Source organism: Cryptomeria japonica, chromosome 3 (genome assembly GCF_030272615.1).
Source record: "Cryptomeria japonica chromosome 3, Sugi_1.0, whole genome shotgun sequence".
NCBI lineage: Eukaryota > Viridiplantae > Streptophyta > Pinopsida > Cupressales > Cupressaceae > Cryptomeria > Cryptomeria japonica.
The window spans coordinates 220,283,319-220,300,602 of record NC_081407.1 but is presented as its reverse complement, the minus strand read 5'-3'; positions in this window follow the sequence as shown (position 1 = coordinate 220,300,602).

Sequence of the window (17,284 nt, the reverse complement as noted above, 5' to 3'; positions counted from 1 at the left end):
TTGCTGGAAAAGGATCCAAATGAACTGAAATTTTGGAATAAGGAATAGGAAAACATATAGAAGCCATGAATCTAATCCACAATCGAAAATAAATAGATACCAGAGAATGCCAGAAGAAACAAAAAAATTGCAACACAAAACAGAAACAAACTAAAACAAATATTTTGGTTGATGCAAGATTGCTCATCGACCGGGGATGCTCTTGCATCACAAGCTAAATGCTTACACTCTTCCCTATGTAATTATTTGGAGAAAACTACAAGTACTTTCTCCAAAAATTTTGTTGTTGATTTTTGATTGTTAACACTATTGAAGGCTTCATTTTATATAAATTATAACCCTTGTGAGGCATAAAAAAGATGCACCCAAATATACTCTTTTGTTTCCCTCCAATTGTGTTTTAGAATTCCTCTGTATTTGCTTGAAATTCCTCATCATATGCTTCCAAAAATGAAACTCAAGCTTGTTTCACTATATCCAACAACTTGATATTATAAATTCATTAAAAAAAACAAGAATCAAGCCATTCTCTTTGGGAAATTGAAGAATCTTTAATTATTTTCTTAAAAATTCACTATATTTTCTCTCCATTTAGTTACCCAAATTGGAAGAATAAGTCAAGAATGAAATTCCAAAGGTTGCATTCTTTATTGAATATTCTATAGGCATCTCAATTGAGTAAGTTAATTCATTTTCAATTTATAATATGCCAATTAATGGACCTTCAACCTTTTAAATCTTGAAATTATGCAATATAATACTTTTAAAATCATATGGAACATATTGTTTGCCTTTTTAAATGAAATCCAACCATTGTCAAATGAAGATCTTATCCTTTTGACAAACCACAAGATCCTCTTGAAGCTCCAACCTACACCAATAATGAAAATCTCGAATATAAAAAGATAAAGTATTTTTTTTTGTGATGCAAGATTGCTTGTGAGCATGGATGCTCCTACATTAAAAAATACTAAAGAAGGTCTATAAAAATATGTAGATAGATTTAGAGCATACAATTAGGATAATGTCCAAGAGAGAGAGTGAACAATAAAATAATGGATTTTAAATGAGAAGAGGAATAAGTAAGACAAAGTTATAAATCTATTTAGATTCATCCTAAGTAGTTACCATCAACTTGGGTGGTTAATATAGAAGCAAAAATGTTCAAGAATAACTACTAAATGAGAAACTATTATGAGACTCTAGCATGTCACATGAATGTCTATACATTATGCTTGTGTACAATAACCTTGGCTTTTAAAATAATAAAGCAATAGAAAATACTAGGTTAACACAAATGCAACATCAACTTGACAAAAAAGACCATACAAGGAAAAGGCCCTAGCATGATTGTGTGGAAAGGTTAATGGAAGAATGATAATGGAACTAAAAACACACTAGAGGATGAATACAAAAGTGAACATAAAACATAGTGTCAAATTACAAGGGTGTGCAATTTTTACATTATAATTTAAAAATTAATAAAAAAAATAAAAAATTACAATCTTGAAGTGTGTTAAAAAGGATTGTATGTAATGAAATACAAAATTGGAATATTTATATATGTGGGAACATAGATTGTCATAGAAAAACACTAAGGAGTAAAGTGGTATTGTATTTACCTTGTTTAGGCCCTAATCTCCATGCTATATATTTTTATGCTTATGTTTATGAAGCCAGAGGAGGTGGGGACTCTAGGCTCTATTGTTGTGGACTAGATCATGCCCATCCACTTGTACTTTAAATGAGTTTGAGGAAATGAGATGTATAATTAAACATAACGTGGTTTGTATATCTACACATTAATGTAAAATAACTATGACACACTTTTGTATGCCCAAGAGAATACATGAAGGGTAAGAATGATGATATGGAATTTTTTAGTCCATGAATCTTGAGATGGGATTGAATTTTGATGTCATTATTTTTTAGGAACTTAATGAGATGGAGGCATGCTTCTCAACTCCTATGTGATTGATACCTATGATGACACCATGAAAAATATGACAACTAATGAGTGACCCACCAATTATAAAAAGATGCTACACTCTTCCCAATGTAACTCTTCGCATCAATATCTTACCCCTTGACATCCGTATTCAATGAAATTATAACAATATTATAAGTACCTCTAGATATTTATTTGTAACAAAAAAATTTAGCCTCCCTAATAATTCCCACTAGTAATCCTTTGTATTTTTATTAGGTATCACACTTCAAAAATTTAGAGCTCATTTTCTCAATTTTGAAGGGTTTTAACAAATTCCAAATTTTGGGGATAGTGATTGATACACAGGCTTGATCATGTGTGTAGGTAGTTTAGAATGTAAGGGAGAATAGGTCTTTTATAAAATTTTCTTAGACTACTTCTTGGGGTAAATCATGTTTTTTTTTTTATATTCATAGAAATGTATACTTTAATATTAATATAAATATAAACTATTATCAATAGAAAAAAAACTCCAAATTTAATTTTTGATCCAATAATATATTTCAATCATCAATATCAATTTAAAAAATCACTAAAATTAGAGTTCTATATCAAAAGTCACTTCTTCTAGGAGTTTGGGAAAAACATGGTAGACATAGGATCACAAGTGATTAACACACTAATCCTACTATGCTAGGGCACTTGATACACACATTACAAATAAATAATAAGAAACATAAAATGAAATATTTATTAGAAAGAGGCAAGGAATGTATCCTCTTGAAACCAATAGAGCTTATCCATTCTCGTTGGTTTTGTAAGATAATCTAAAACATTATCCAAAAGTATCCACCTTTTGTATCATGACCTTACCAATTTTAACCATCTTATGAATAAATTGATATTAAATATATATATCCTTATTGTTGTGCCCTCTAAAATATTACTCTTATTATTTTAGAATTAGGGATTCTTGTGTCTAAACTTGTCATTGATTTTTGTTGGTGTAAATAAATATTCATTTTGGATATTATTACACTTACTTAAGTTAACTTAGGATAATGCATCTCTTCGTAGTTTGGATTTGAGACACTTAGGGAAGTGTGCACATAGGGATAGAGCTTGTAGGAGAAATTCCACCTTTTGTGGTCTTATTTTGCTGTTACACTCCACATTCGGTGGGTCATCCACCTCTTGTGGAATATTATATTATTTCTCCTACCTACCCCTAGTATTTCTTACCTACCCTTGTTTCTCATTGATCCACATGTCATATTTGTGTGCTCATACATCCATATGGCCTTGCCTATATAAGCCGACCTATATTCATTGTATTGGTGAATCCAGTTGATCATTTTGCATATTGATGAGAATACAGTTTGTTCTTGTCATTCTATTGTCTCTTTTATGCTTTTCATTATGCCCTTGATCTTGGCAAAATCCTACATGGTATCAGAGCTATTGGGGCTTCATTGATTGGTTTTTGGAGCCATCGTGGAAGGCTTCTATTTTTGGATTTGGGGATCTTCATTTTTTGGGGGCATCATACAGTGATTTGGACATCACCGTTGAATCCGGGAAGCCGTTTCCATAAATTTCAACTATAAAGTTGACCTATTTTGATGAATTTTTTTTTCCCTCATTTAGGCTATTATTGTACGAATTTCAAAATTTTATAATTTATTTTTCGGAAAAAATTTCATATTTTCTGAAAAAATTTCGAAAAAAATTAAAAAAAAATTAAAAAAAAAAGTTTTTTTGCATTTTTGAGGGGTCCGCAGACCCCCCCCGTGCAATTTGTACCTACGTGTTGCAGGTGTTGCAGGTTTGTACCTGCCGCTGACGTGTCCTCCCACCGCCGCTGCAGTGTACCTCCCGCTCCGGCCGTGTACCCTCCAGAGCCCGTTGCTGCCGCCAGCCGTCCCGTCCTCCCGACTTCCACCGTCCCCGCCACCGCCCACTGTTCAGTAACCTCCGGCAGCGCCACATCACTGTCGGCAGCTGCGCCTCCGACCCCACCACGCGGAGCCCAATCGGCCACTAGGACCCCACCATGCGGCTCACAAGAAGACTTCCATATGCCACGTCACCCACGTCACGCAGTCCGTTCGTACGCCACTGCACAGTGCCACGTCAGCATTCGTACTGCACAGTCATCTGTCCGTACAATACGAACACCCAGTCAGCAGGGAGGTGAAGTTTTCGCGACGGTCATATGGCCATCAAATTTAACACAGTGAAGTGCTGACATCAGCGCCACATCAGCATTCTTTGAAAAAAATTTGACCCCTCTCCATTGGGCTTTTCAGTTTTGCAGTCCAACTTTGAAAGGCCATATCTTGCTCATTTTTGCTCCTTTTTTGGTGCAATTTTTTTTAAATGGGCTAAAATTTCGTGATCTTCATAGTGGTGTGGTTATTTTCTGATTTTGGTGCATAGGTTTTTCAAAATTTTCGGATTCTCTCAGTTGTACCTGTCCAATCCTCAATTCTGCAACTTCAAAGGCCTCGTTTGAGCTCATACGACCTCCTTTTCAGGTGCCATTTTTTTTGAAAGTGTATGTTTTTTCATCTACTTTCATAATCTATGATCAGATTTTAGAGATTTTGAGTGGAAATTATACTTTCAGATACTGGTCTTATTTGGCCTATTAGGTACTTGTAAATTGCTTGGATCTTAGTTAGATCTCTTGCATTATCAGTTTGAGTCTCTTTTGGCTTTATTAAGGTAGTTGTAAAATTGTAAATTAGAAGTCCACTTTGCCATTTTTTGCAAGTGGCCCATTGTATACGCACTAATTATAAAGTGCCAAATCATCACATTTGGGGGGGGGTTCTTTGATTGAGTGAATTTGGGGGGGTGTCTTGTGTGATTGTGCCTCTCTTTGTGCTCTTTCCATTTTTGTTGCAATGAGTCCTAATAAATTTCCACCTTTAACTCCACATAATTATGCATCATGGAAAATTAAAGTATGGAGTAAATTAATGGAAAAGGGTCTCACACATTACATAGATGGAACAATAACAGCACCACCTGATCCTAAGGCTGATCCAAATGCTCAATTAGAATGGCTCACAAAGAATTGCATGGCTCTTGGAACTTTGCGCAAGTATGTATCAGATGACCTCATTTTTCACATTGAGAAGTGTAAAACAATCAAAGAGGCTTGGGATATGTTTCAGAAATTGTATGGACAAGTTGATGAAATCAGAGGCTATCAGATTGACAATGAGCTCACCAAATTGGATCCCAAGAGTTTTGATACAATCCAAGATTATGTCACCAAAGCAAATGAGCTAAGAGCAAAGCTTAAGGATTGTGGAATTGACAAAAAGGATGCTCAGTTGATATTCAACTTGTTGGACAAGCTTGCACCAGAATATGCAGCATTTGCATCTAGCTTCCAAACTCATCGTTTGACAGTGGGGAGTTCTTATGTTATGCCTTCATTTGATGCTTTCATAGAAATGTTGATATTGGAACAATCTAAGTTGTTGAACATGGGGTTTCTCAAGTCTTCAAAGTCCAAGGCTTTGGTGGCTAATCAAGGGAATCAAGGAAGTCAAGGCAAAGATTCCAACAAGAAGAAGAAGCACTCTAAGTCTAAGCCACACCAGGAAAAAGGACAATCATCCTCTCCATCACAAGGCGATTTTTCATCCTCTTCCAAGAAGGGGACACCTCCTAAGAAGGATAAACCAACTTGTGCATATTGCAAGAAGTATGGTCATGATGAGCATCGATGCCACGCAAAGCAAGTTGATGAGTTAACTAATCTACTTAATAAAAACAACATCAACTTGCCATCCGCCTACACAAAGAAGGATTCATCTCCTTCCTCTTCCTCACAGTCTAAGGGAAAAGGGCAAGAATTTGTGGCTACAACAGGTTCTTCACAGCAATGGATACTTGACTCGGGTGCCTCATATCACATGGGTTCTACAAAGGAGCAGTTTTCTTCATTGGAGCCATCTAAGGTACCTCACATTTACATAGGTGATGACACACAAGTAGAGGTTGAAGGGAAAGGTTCAGTTAACATGGATGATGGAACATTTGAGAATGTTCTCTATGTTCCTAACTTGTCTACCAACCTTCTCTCCATATACCAAATCACTCACTATGGGAATGGGAAAAAGGTTGAGTTTACACCAGATTCAGTTGTGGTAAAGGAACTTGATGATGATGCCTTGGTAGCAGTGGGACAAGTCAGTGACAACTCAAGGCTTTATTCATTTTCCCACTTTGTGCCAAGTTCGCCTTCTAGGGCCTTGCTTACTCATTCAAATTCAGAAAGTAAGCTATGGTATGAGCGGTTTGGTCACCTCAACTACCGCTATCTTCAGCAGCTCAGCACTAAAGACATGGTCACAGGTCTACCTCGAATCAATTTTTCAAAGGGTGTATGTTCAGGTTGTTCCATGGGCAAGCATCCCGAAGAGAAGTTTGATAAAGGGAAAGCTTGGAGAGCGTTGGAAGTTCTTCAACTTGTTCATAGCGATGTAGCAGGTCCATTTCCAGCACCTTCATTTAGTAAGGCCCGCTATGTTCTTACCTTCATTGATGACTACTCTCGCTTCACTTGGGTCTACTTTCTCATTCATAAGAGTAAAGTATTTGACAGATTTCAGGACTTCAAGACTAGTGTGGAGAAGCAATCAGGGAAAGTGGTCAAGATTCTTTGCACAGATAATGGAAGGGAATATGTGAACAAAAGACTTGAGGATTTTTGTACATTTGAGGGGATTGATCTTCAACATTCTGTAGCATACACTCCACAGCAGAATGGGGTTGCAGAACGCAAGAATAGAACTCTCAAAGAAATGGCTAGCTGTATGATACATGCACGTTCTCTTGATCCTGCCTTTTGGGCAGAGGCTATTAGTTGTGCCACACACATCCAGAATCAGGTTCCTCACAAAGCTTTGCAAGGTATTACTCCTTTTGAAGCTTGGGCTGGTAGGAAACCGATTGTGAGACATTTTAGAGTCTTTGGGTGTCCAGCATGGGCTCGCATACCTCCGCAGAAACGCAAGGCATTGGAACCATAGAGTCGACCTTGCATATTTGTTGGATATCCTGAGGGTGTTAAGGCATACAGATTGATGGATCCAGAGACACATGAGGTGTTCATTGAGAGGAGTGTTCACTTTGAGGAAAGCTCTCCTACCTTAGCCTCTCTACCTCCTCCACCTTCCTCCATTGTGGATAGTGATGTTAGTGATTCAGATGATGAGACTCCCTCAACTCCGACTCGTGGGGTTACACCTCCGCAGGGTCCACTTGCAGTTGAGGAGCCTCGTTCTCCACCTCCACCTAGACCTCGTTGGGCTCGACAGACACTTGAGTCCGCAGGTTCTCTTGTTGGGGATCCTTCAGATACATGGAGAACTCGATCACAACATCAGGATCTTCCACATGCATTCATTGCTACCGCTTCCGATCCACAGACATTTAGGGAAGCATCAGGGGTTCCTGAGTGGGACCAAGCTATGGAGGAAGAGTATAGTTCCTTGATGAGGAACAACACATGGGATCTAGTCCATCTCCCTAAGGGGAGAAAGATGGTTCGATGTAAGTGGATCTATGGAACCAAGTTTGCAGCGGATGGTAGTGTGGATAAGTATAAGGTTCGGCTTGTTGCAAAAGGTTTTTCTCAGGTTGCAGGTGTTGACTATACTGAGACCTTTGCACTCGTAGCCAAGATGAACTCCATTTGTTTGACACTTGCTATTGCTGCAGCTCATGGTTGGGCTGTACATCAGATGGATGTGAAGAGTGCTTTGCTTCATGGTGATCTTAACGAGGAGATTTATATGGAGCAGCCACAGGGTTTCATCCAGGATACTTCCTTGGTTTGCAAACTACGAAAATCTCTCTATGGCCTTAAGCAGGCCCCCAGGGCTTGGTACGCCGAGATGGATTCCTTTCTTCTCTCCGCAGGGTTCACCAGGTGTCATTCCAATCCGAATGTCTACATTTTGCGACAAGATGACTCTCACTTGATACTTGTGCTCTATGTTGATGACTTGATCATTACAGGGAGTACTTCATCCATCATTTGTTAGAGTATTCGGGTATTTACTTGATTAATTAAACATTCTTTGTTTAATTATTTAAGTTCCCTTTATCTCTTTTACACTTAAGCTAACTTTAGGTGCATATAATTAATTGTTTTAATTAATTATTATGTGCAAACCTAGGTTTTCCCTTTTTAGGGTTTCTTGACCTATTAAAGGTTGAGTTCTTTCTTTTCATTGTAAGAATCACATTACATATTTTTGTGAATATTGAGCTCTCTCTTTTTGAGCATATTCTCTGTGTTTTGTATGTTCTTCAGACTTTGCTTCATTGCTTCTCCTTGTAACAGGTTATTCGGCTTGCAGAAGATCTTCAGGCTCCTGTGCTGTTGTATTTTCTCAACTCCTATATCATTAGCAGGGTCAAATCTGCTTTGCATGACAGATTTGCTATGACTGACTTGGGTCTTTTGCACTACTTTCTCGGGATAGAGATTTCACAGTCACCTTTCGGGATTACACTATCGCAGCCCAAGTATGCTCTTGATCTACTTGCACGCTTTCATATGGCTGATTGTAAGCTTGCCCCGACTCCCTTTCTTTCAGGAGTCAAGCTTGAGGCTCAGTGTTCTTCTCCACCAGTTGATGCCACTTTGTATCGTCAGCTTGTGGGTAGTCTCATCTACTTGACTCATACACGCCCTGATATTTCATTTGCAGTTGGCATGGTTTCCCGCTTCATGCAGGAACCACATGAGCTTCATTGGAAAGCCGCCAAACGCATCCTTCATTACATCCAGGGTACACATCACTATGGGATTCACTATGCAGCAGGCACAGGACTTCGCTTGGTTGGTTACACAGACTCTAATTGGGCTGGCGATCTCGATGATCGTAAGTCTACTTCTGGTTACAGTTTTCACCTTGGTTCGGGCCCCATTTGTTGGCAGAGCAAGAAGCAACATGCTATTTCTCTCTCTTTGACTGAGGCTGAGTATTGAGGCGTTGTTAACGCAACGACTGAGACCATTTGGCTCCAACAGATCCTCACAAAGTTTGGATTCACCACTCCACGACTGACAGTTCTACATTGCGACAATCAGAGTGCTATTGCAATCTCGAAGAACCCAGTCTAGCACCAGTGGACCAAACACATCGAGATTCATATGCACTATATTCGAGAGCTCATCTAGGAGCAAGTCATTGATTTGCAGTATTGTCCTACAGTAGAGCAGGTTGCTGACATATTCACCAAACCTTTCACTGAGAGTAAGTTCCAGCAGTTGCGAGCTCTCTTGGGGGTGCGAGATGTGTCATTAGTGGGGGTCAGCTGACTTCTCCTTCCTCTCTTATGGGGGGGACTTTTTCCTCTTTGAGGTTTTGTCCTTCTTCTTTGAGAGTCTTTTGTACATTCATCTCTCTTTTGGGGGGGAGTTTTTTTCCCACTGGGTTTTCTCCCTTTCTCCGTTTGTGAGAGATTGCATTGCATAGTTTTTCTTGCATTTGCATATTGTACATGGGTACCTATCATGGCCTAGTAGCCGGGACCCATCTTACATTGTTGACTTGAGTCTTCATTCCCCTAAGTTGCACTTAAGGGGGGGTGTTGGTGTAAATAAATATTCATTTTGGATATTATTACACTTACTTAAGTTAACTTAGGATAATGCATCTCTGCGTAGTTTGGATTTGAGACACTTAGGGAAGTGTGCACATAGGGATAGAGCTTGTAGGAGAAATTCCACCTTTTGTGGTCTTATTTTGCTGTTACACTCCACATTTGGTGGGTCATCCATCTCTTGTGGAATATTATATTATTTCTCCTACCTACCTCTAGTATTTCTTACCTACCCTTGTTTCTCATTGAGCCACATGTCATATTTGTGTGCTCATACATCCATATGGCCTTGCCTATATAAGCCGGCCTATATTCATTGTATTGGTGAATCCAGTTGATCATTTTGCATATTGATGAGAATACAGTTTGTTCTTGTCATTCTATTGTCTCTTTTATGCTTTTCATTGTGCCCTTGATCTTGGCAAAATCCTACAATTTTAATTACCAATGTTTAAATGTGTTGGATTGTGTGGACATGACAATAGTTTTTACTTTATTTCTTTGTTGTAAATATTTTAATGTTCGTTCATTTTTAAAAATAAAGTCATTGATTCAAATTTGATGCACGTTCTCATGAAATCAAATTATACATAAAACTACTAAACTCGGTTCCCATTAGAAACTAAAGAGTCACAACACTAGTTTCCTCCTTATAAGTTGAAATGGGCAGCAAAAAGAGAACAAATTAGCTTTAAAATGAAAGAAAAAAACTAGAAAATTAATTAATTTTGATACGCCAACTTCGTGGAGTCTAAAATATTACCATTCTAGGTGAAAATCAAACTTATTGTACTACAAGAGATCTAGCTTCATGTCTATGGAGGGTTCCCTTCATAAAGAATCCAAGACCAAATCTACTCCAAAGGCCTTAAAAATGTAGATTATAAAGATGTAAAATATATTAAAAATTTCATATATTTATCCAAAATTCTCTTCAATTTTGATTGGATTAGGAATAACAAAATTTTATTACAGTCTTACAATCCATTGTCAAACTACTCAAAAAATTTAGAAGTTTGTTGACTTGGTTTAAGAGAAAAGTATACTTTAATATAGTCTTGTAAAATCCACTACCGAATTGTTGGAAAACTCCAAAACTCTTCCGAAATTGGTTTTGAAAAAAATAGACTTTTTATTATATTCTAGTAGTCTACTACCAATTTTCTCATAGACTCTAAAATTCTACCAACTTGGCTTTGAGATAAAAGCATACTTTTTATTACAATTTATTATCAATTGTCAAATTGATCAAAATTTTCAAATCACTACCAACTTAGTTTAAAGGGAAAAAAAAAATTTAATTGCAATTTTGTAGTCCATAGCTAAACTAATCATATGAAAAAAATATAAAAGTCCTTCAACTTGGTTTTGAGGGAAAAATATATCTTTATTGCAGTGATGTAATAGATTTTTGAACTACTTGAAAAAAATATGAAAGTCCACCAATATGATTTTGAGGGAAAAACATATTTTTATCACAATCCAAAAATCCATTGTAAAACTATACCAAAGTTCAAAGCTCCCTAAAAACTACAAAAACAAAACAAAAACAAAACAAAACAAAAAAAAACATATGAATTCAATACTTAAATCTTCATCTGGAAAGAAGATTTACATAATTTGAATGAGCTAGTTAGCTTATTATAATTTTGATACTATTTTTTTAATGTTTGTGATGGTTTTCATAGTCAAGGAACTATAAGTATGAAGATGGAAAGTGAAAGGTTCTTAATATTGCAACAATGTTATTGAAGATTTTACATATTGATAGAATATTTTTATTAGATTCACATTATTTAGATAGTATTATGAGATCGGAAGGTGAATATTTCAAAATAAAGTTGGACAATCAAAATCAAAATTATTATTAAGGCTTTTAATTTTGAAATTTAAATAATATAACTTTTAGTCTTTTATGTTGTATTTTATCTTATATGAGGGAAAAGTCTTCAAATTTCTTGAATGGATTTTGGCCTTCCATGTTGTATTTTGTCTTATGTAGTTTAGTGGAGGGGAAAATATTCATATTCTCTACCAATGTAAACATATATATGTGAAAGTGCGATGATTCTAAGAGTTGTAAATGAAATTATTGATTCACAATACAAATTTTGTTCCCTTTTTCTCACTTCTATTTTTCGTATTAGGTTTTCAACTAATGGGTTCCATTTTTTTATTCTTTATACATTAAATTCAAATATAATGTGATGAATTTGGAAATATGCTTCATTTCATCGGTGATTTGTTGATTTTAAATTCATTTAAATGATCAAATTGAGAATGTTAGTGTGGTTCTAGTAATTAATATTCATCTTGCACAAAGGTTGTAGAAATTATAATGACAATTTGTATGTGAAATAGGGTGGTTGTTTATTATTTATTTTAAAGGTCATGATTTCATTTGAATATTGTACCCTTTGAAATTTTCACTAAGCATGGCCTACTCAAAAAATGAAGTAGTAATTAAGTAAATTAATCTACTCGTTGAATTATGTTGAAGAGCAAAACTAATAGGATCATATTTTCCTCTTCTTTCCTACCTCATTTTGAAAATTTTATTATATTGTTTAGATTGAGATTATTTATATTTAATTTAATTTTTTTATTCTAAATTTTAGGTTAATATTTCATATAAATGGTGATTTACTTAACTATTAAGTCTAAGATCTGAATTTTTCACACCATGGGTGTTTGTAAAATGGAGTTATGTGGAGTAATATGCACTTTTTGGATATAAAATGGTGTTTTTTAATTAAAACTACCATCAAATTCACTATTTTATCTTGAAATTTAATCAAATCCCCTTGAATAAAACAACCAAACCACTTATGTACCATGTTATTTGAGTACTTGTAAAACCCACAGCCTAAATTGGATACATGTTTCCAATTGATTGCTTGATTGTCTCCATAGAATAGCCATTTCTAATGCTCAATACTCTCTAACTAGTGGCCAATGAACAAGAGACAATAGAATTGTTCTCCTCTAAAATTTAGATTTTGCAAGACCTAGGGGGTATCCCTTTATCAATATCAATGGATTTGACCTTCAATGTATCAATATATTGCAATAGCAGAAATGTTCTCACTTAGAATTGGTTAGGTTATTGGATAGTTACTCATTATAGGCTCTAAGAACATATACAAATTAAAAATAATTTGTAAAACATAAAGCATTCAAATGATTTATCATTTAGATTCTCACTTCTGGATACTAGACAAAATGAATTTTTGATTAGTGCTTATTTATGGTACAAAGTCAAATATTTCCTCACAACTGCCTATTTGTAACATCTAAACTCAAATTTCAGCTTGTTAACGGGCCTTGTTAGGCTAAACAAATTTCGTAGCATTTTGTGAAGGTGGAATGGTCTAATCTGAAGCCAAGATGGTTCAAAATCAACTTTGATGGGGCATCCAAAGCTAACCCTGGCCCCTTGAGGGCTGGGTTCATGGCCCAAGACTGGGAAGGAAAAATTATTGCAATTGGAGACTGAGTTGACAAAAGGCACAAATAATGATGTTGAAGCACAAGCCACGATAGAGGCTTTGAAAATGACAAAAAAAATAGGGTTACAAAAGATACACCTTGAAGGTGATTCAAAAATAATCAACAATGCTATTAATAAAGGGGAAATTCATGCATGAAAATTAAATAAATTTATATCCATCACCAAATTCATTTTAGAAACTTTCAAAGATTACGAGGTTAGTCATGTGGTATTCTTAGGAAATGAGATGGCAAACAAGCTATTGAATTGGGTACTTTCACTGAATGATGAAGGGAGGAGTATGGTTGAGGTTTTCAGTGATCTTAATCTTGGATTGAGCATGTAAAAGATACTATCATCTCCAAAGTGCATCTATGATTTTGTGAGGTGACAATCGAATATAATGGGAGTTGGCTTGGGAAGTTTTTAAATCTCGTGAAGGTTGCAAGGTGGAGATTAGTTGATGCAACAGGTGGTGAGTTTTCCAAATAGTGGAGGCTAGTTTCACTCTCACCACCCTGAGACAATAGATAACCTTTATGGGGTGAGTTTCAAAGAAGAGGTTGAAGGGCCTATTTAAGTTTGAAGAGGTGATTTTTTGCAGATTTTGGAAGTACTATTCGGTTAGGAGTTCCCATTTACAAAATATCGGTATAGAACTAACATTGACATTGTTTCAATGTTGGTGGCATGGGGACTTGAGGTGGGAAAAAAGGAAGAAGTGGAGTGGGTGGTGAAGGGGTGTGTGGATGATACTAGTTATTCGGGCTACAGTTGGTGCTTGGACATGCTATGGCGGGTGTTGGCTTCCTTCCTACAAAGGGGGAGAAAGGTTCAAAGGAGGAGACACCACAACAACCATTGCCCTTCATCTGTTGGTCGAAAGGATTGAACAAAGATGAGCAAAGGGTTGAAGCCTATATCGAGTGGGAATCTTTGAAATTGTTCGTGCATGAAAAGGAGCACAAGCAAACGAAGGGAAAGAAGATTACAGATATAGGGAAGGAGAAGGAATCTTGTTTTGAGCTCAAGGACCATTGGGTTAATGGTTGTTGAAAGTCGTGAACAAAAAACAATAGTTTTGTGTTGTTTTGTATGGAAAGTTGGTTAGTTTTTGGGGTAATTTGGTAAAAAAAAATTGTATAGGAGTTGATCATTGTGGATTAATGGTAATTTTTTTTTGTCAAAATGTAGAAATTTATATATAGTTGTATTTTTCTCTAGGGAAATATGTATGGAATATTGGAATGGATTTGGGTGTTTTTTGTAGTCTTAGAAATGACTAGTATACTAGGAAGGACAATGTTTTTTACAATTGTAAATTTTGATAATTGGTGATATACTGGAAATGTAATCTAAATATTTTTGACATATTAATATAAATCTCATTATTACTGACAAAAAACATATCTAAACTCAAATTCAATGGATTTAATGGTACTTGTGCCTTACACTTATACATCCAATCAAAAGGAATCTTTCACAACTCCTCTTACAAATCCTTAGTGTCATACAAACTTCTCCATATTCCACTTAAAGAAATTAACCTGTTAATTGAATAAAAGCACTAAAAAATATACAATTCGAGAAATTTGCATAAATAAACTCAAAGACCCTTGATCCTTTCGTTTATGAAAATTTATGTATACACCTTGGAGACAATTATGAAAAAATCACGCTTTTCATATAAAATAGTCTAAATTGAAGACATTATATAGAGATTTTCATTTATAGGACACATTCTCTTCTAAGGCTAAAAAATATGACCTTTTGCAAAAAAACGCACCCAACATAAAAATCCTAGAATCCATTTTATAATATTACAAGTTCCTTACATAGAATAGTAAACATGTCAGCCTAAAACCAAAGCACATGACTCATGTGAATCTTTTCAATTATATTTGAAATGTTTATTTAATAAAATTTGTTTGGGGACTCGTGGCCAACCATTACAAGATATGATCTTCTCTTTAAAATTTGTTGAAGTCATTCTAGGAGAAGGTCAAGATTGATGTTGGCACTCCCCCATAAGCCAAAAAATTAAACCAAAATTGTTACACTTTTGGAGAACACCAAAATTTTCAAAACTATGTCATCTACTAAGTAGAATGTTGACTATCGAAGCACATGATGACCAATTGAAATGCAAATATGTCCTATTCATTATACTACTCTATCCAAGATGCACACACTATCTCTAAAGGCCATTAGAAAGAGAGTGTTTCAGATATCCTTTCATTATGTATAACATATTTGCATCCAATATAGCCCTAGTCTCTTTGATAAATTTCACTAGTTGTTTGTCCAGTTTTGACATGAATGCAACAACTTCTCCAAGTATAATCAACATTTCACTAGTTGATTTTAGATCATCAAGCACACGTGGATCAAACCTTGGACATTTATGAACCTTTTTCATGATTGTAGTATTTGGTAGTCTACTTATCAGTTATCCACTTCAAAAATTCTTGATCTTTCATGTTTTTCACATAATATGAACTTAAATAAAAAAAAAACATTTCCATGTTTCGTCAAAGATTTTTTATTATTTTTGATAGTTTGTAAGCAATAAGGTCATTAAGTATGCTTCTAACTCTCTTTATTCTTTTTTCTTTGGATTCATATAAATTTTCCTTCAACTCCTTAATTTCTTCAATCAAAATTTCTCTCTCATGATAATGGCCATGTTAAGATAGAAGAAGTAGAAACAATTAGTATTGTGGTACTTGAACATAATGGTTAGAGTGATATCATTTAATTGAGCTCTACAACAACCTTCATATATTTTTCTTCTAGCATATCGAAATCTTCCTACAACTTCTTTGTTGCTACTTCCCTAAATAGAGTTGTATTAATTGCAAGGGATGCAACTTGAGGGGCAGTGGTATCTAATAATCTCTTAACAATGATATATCTTATCAATTATTGAATGTTATCTGCCACTTTCAAATTATTTGTATTTAGATATATTTCCCAAATAGCCAAGGTTTCAAACTTTGTTCTAAATCCCGATACATCCATTTCATTTTGGTGAACCACACAGTTCTTAAATTTTGCATAATTTTAATTTAGAATTTTTAGAGTTGATTTCTTATTTAATTTATGAATCATACAAAATTTGTTTTGTTTTCACTTTCACATTTGATTACATTTCTAATTAGCTATATTTATCAAGATCATTTGTTGAAAAGAGGCATATTTCATTTTATATTGCTTGCATTAATTCATTACATCTTAATGTATTGCATAATGAAGAATCAAGGATGTTCATGACATCTATTTAAATTCTAAAAGCTTTCATAGACATTTCATATTCTTATATAATGATATTTTCAAAGGCATTCATGACATTTGTGTAATTTCTATAAGCTTTTATAGACATTTCATATTGCTATATATGAGATTTTCAAATATGTTCATGACATGTTTTGCTTTTATAAAAGATTTAGTAGATGTTTCATGTTGCACCTTTTGGTAATACCTATATAAATGATGATGTGATGAATAATTCTTGTCCATCTCCTAAAGTTTCCTTTATTCATAAGGACATAAGGATATTTTGGCTCAAAAAGAATAAATCATTAATACTTTTCTTAATGATCTCTCTCCTAGAGAGGAAGCATGATTTGGCACAAGAGGAGCATGCTTTAAACATTTATGATTCAAATCTTGAGATATCTATGAATTTGTATACCTATTATTATCCCAAAGATTACTTTAATCATCAAAATATTTTAATGCAGGATGTTATTCATTTCTTGATGCATCATCCAACATAACACACCTTTATAATTGGTAGTGTAAGCATATTTTGAAGTATTAAAAGGATGAATATATGAATGAGGATTGGTCCTTGTAAGAGGATGTGCAAATTCATTAGCATCATCCAACATAATACACCTTGTTGGCTAGTGGAATTTATGGTTTTTTTCGTGAACCCCTAGCATAACATAACATGCTAGTTGTTGGACCATGGACTCTTTGTCTCATCACAAATTGGTGTATGCTCTTATTATTTTTAGAAGTCTACTCGTGCTCTTGCAATATAATTCCAAGAATGATATTAGGGATTGATAGTTTTTTTTATATCGAGGTCTCTTCAAGTAGTTGACTTGGAGCCTTTACTTTTGGTACTAACCCCTTTTTTGTGTCCATTTTCTTGCCTTTTTTATTTTGCCTTGTGTTTTGTGTGTCTTTCTTTGAATTTTGTTGCACATGAGTTAAGT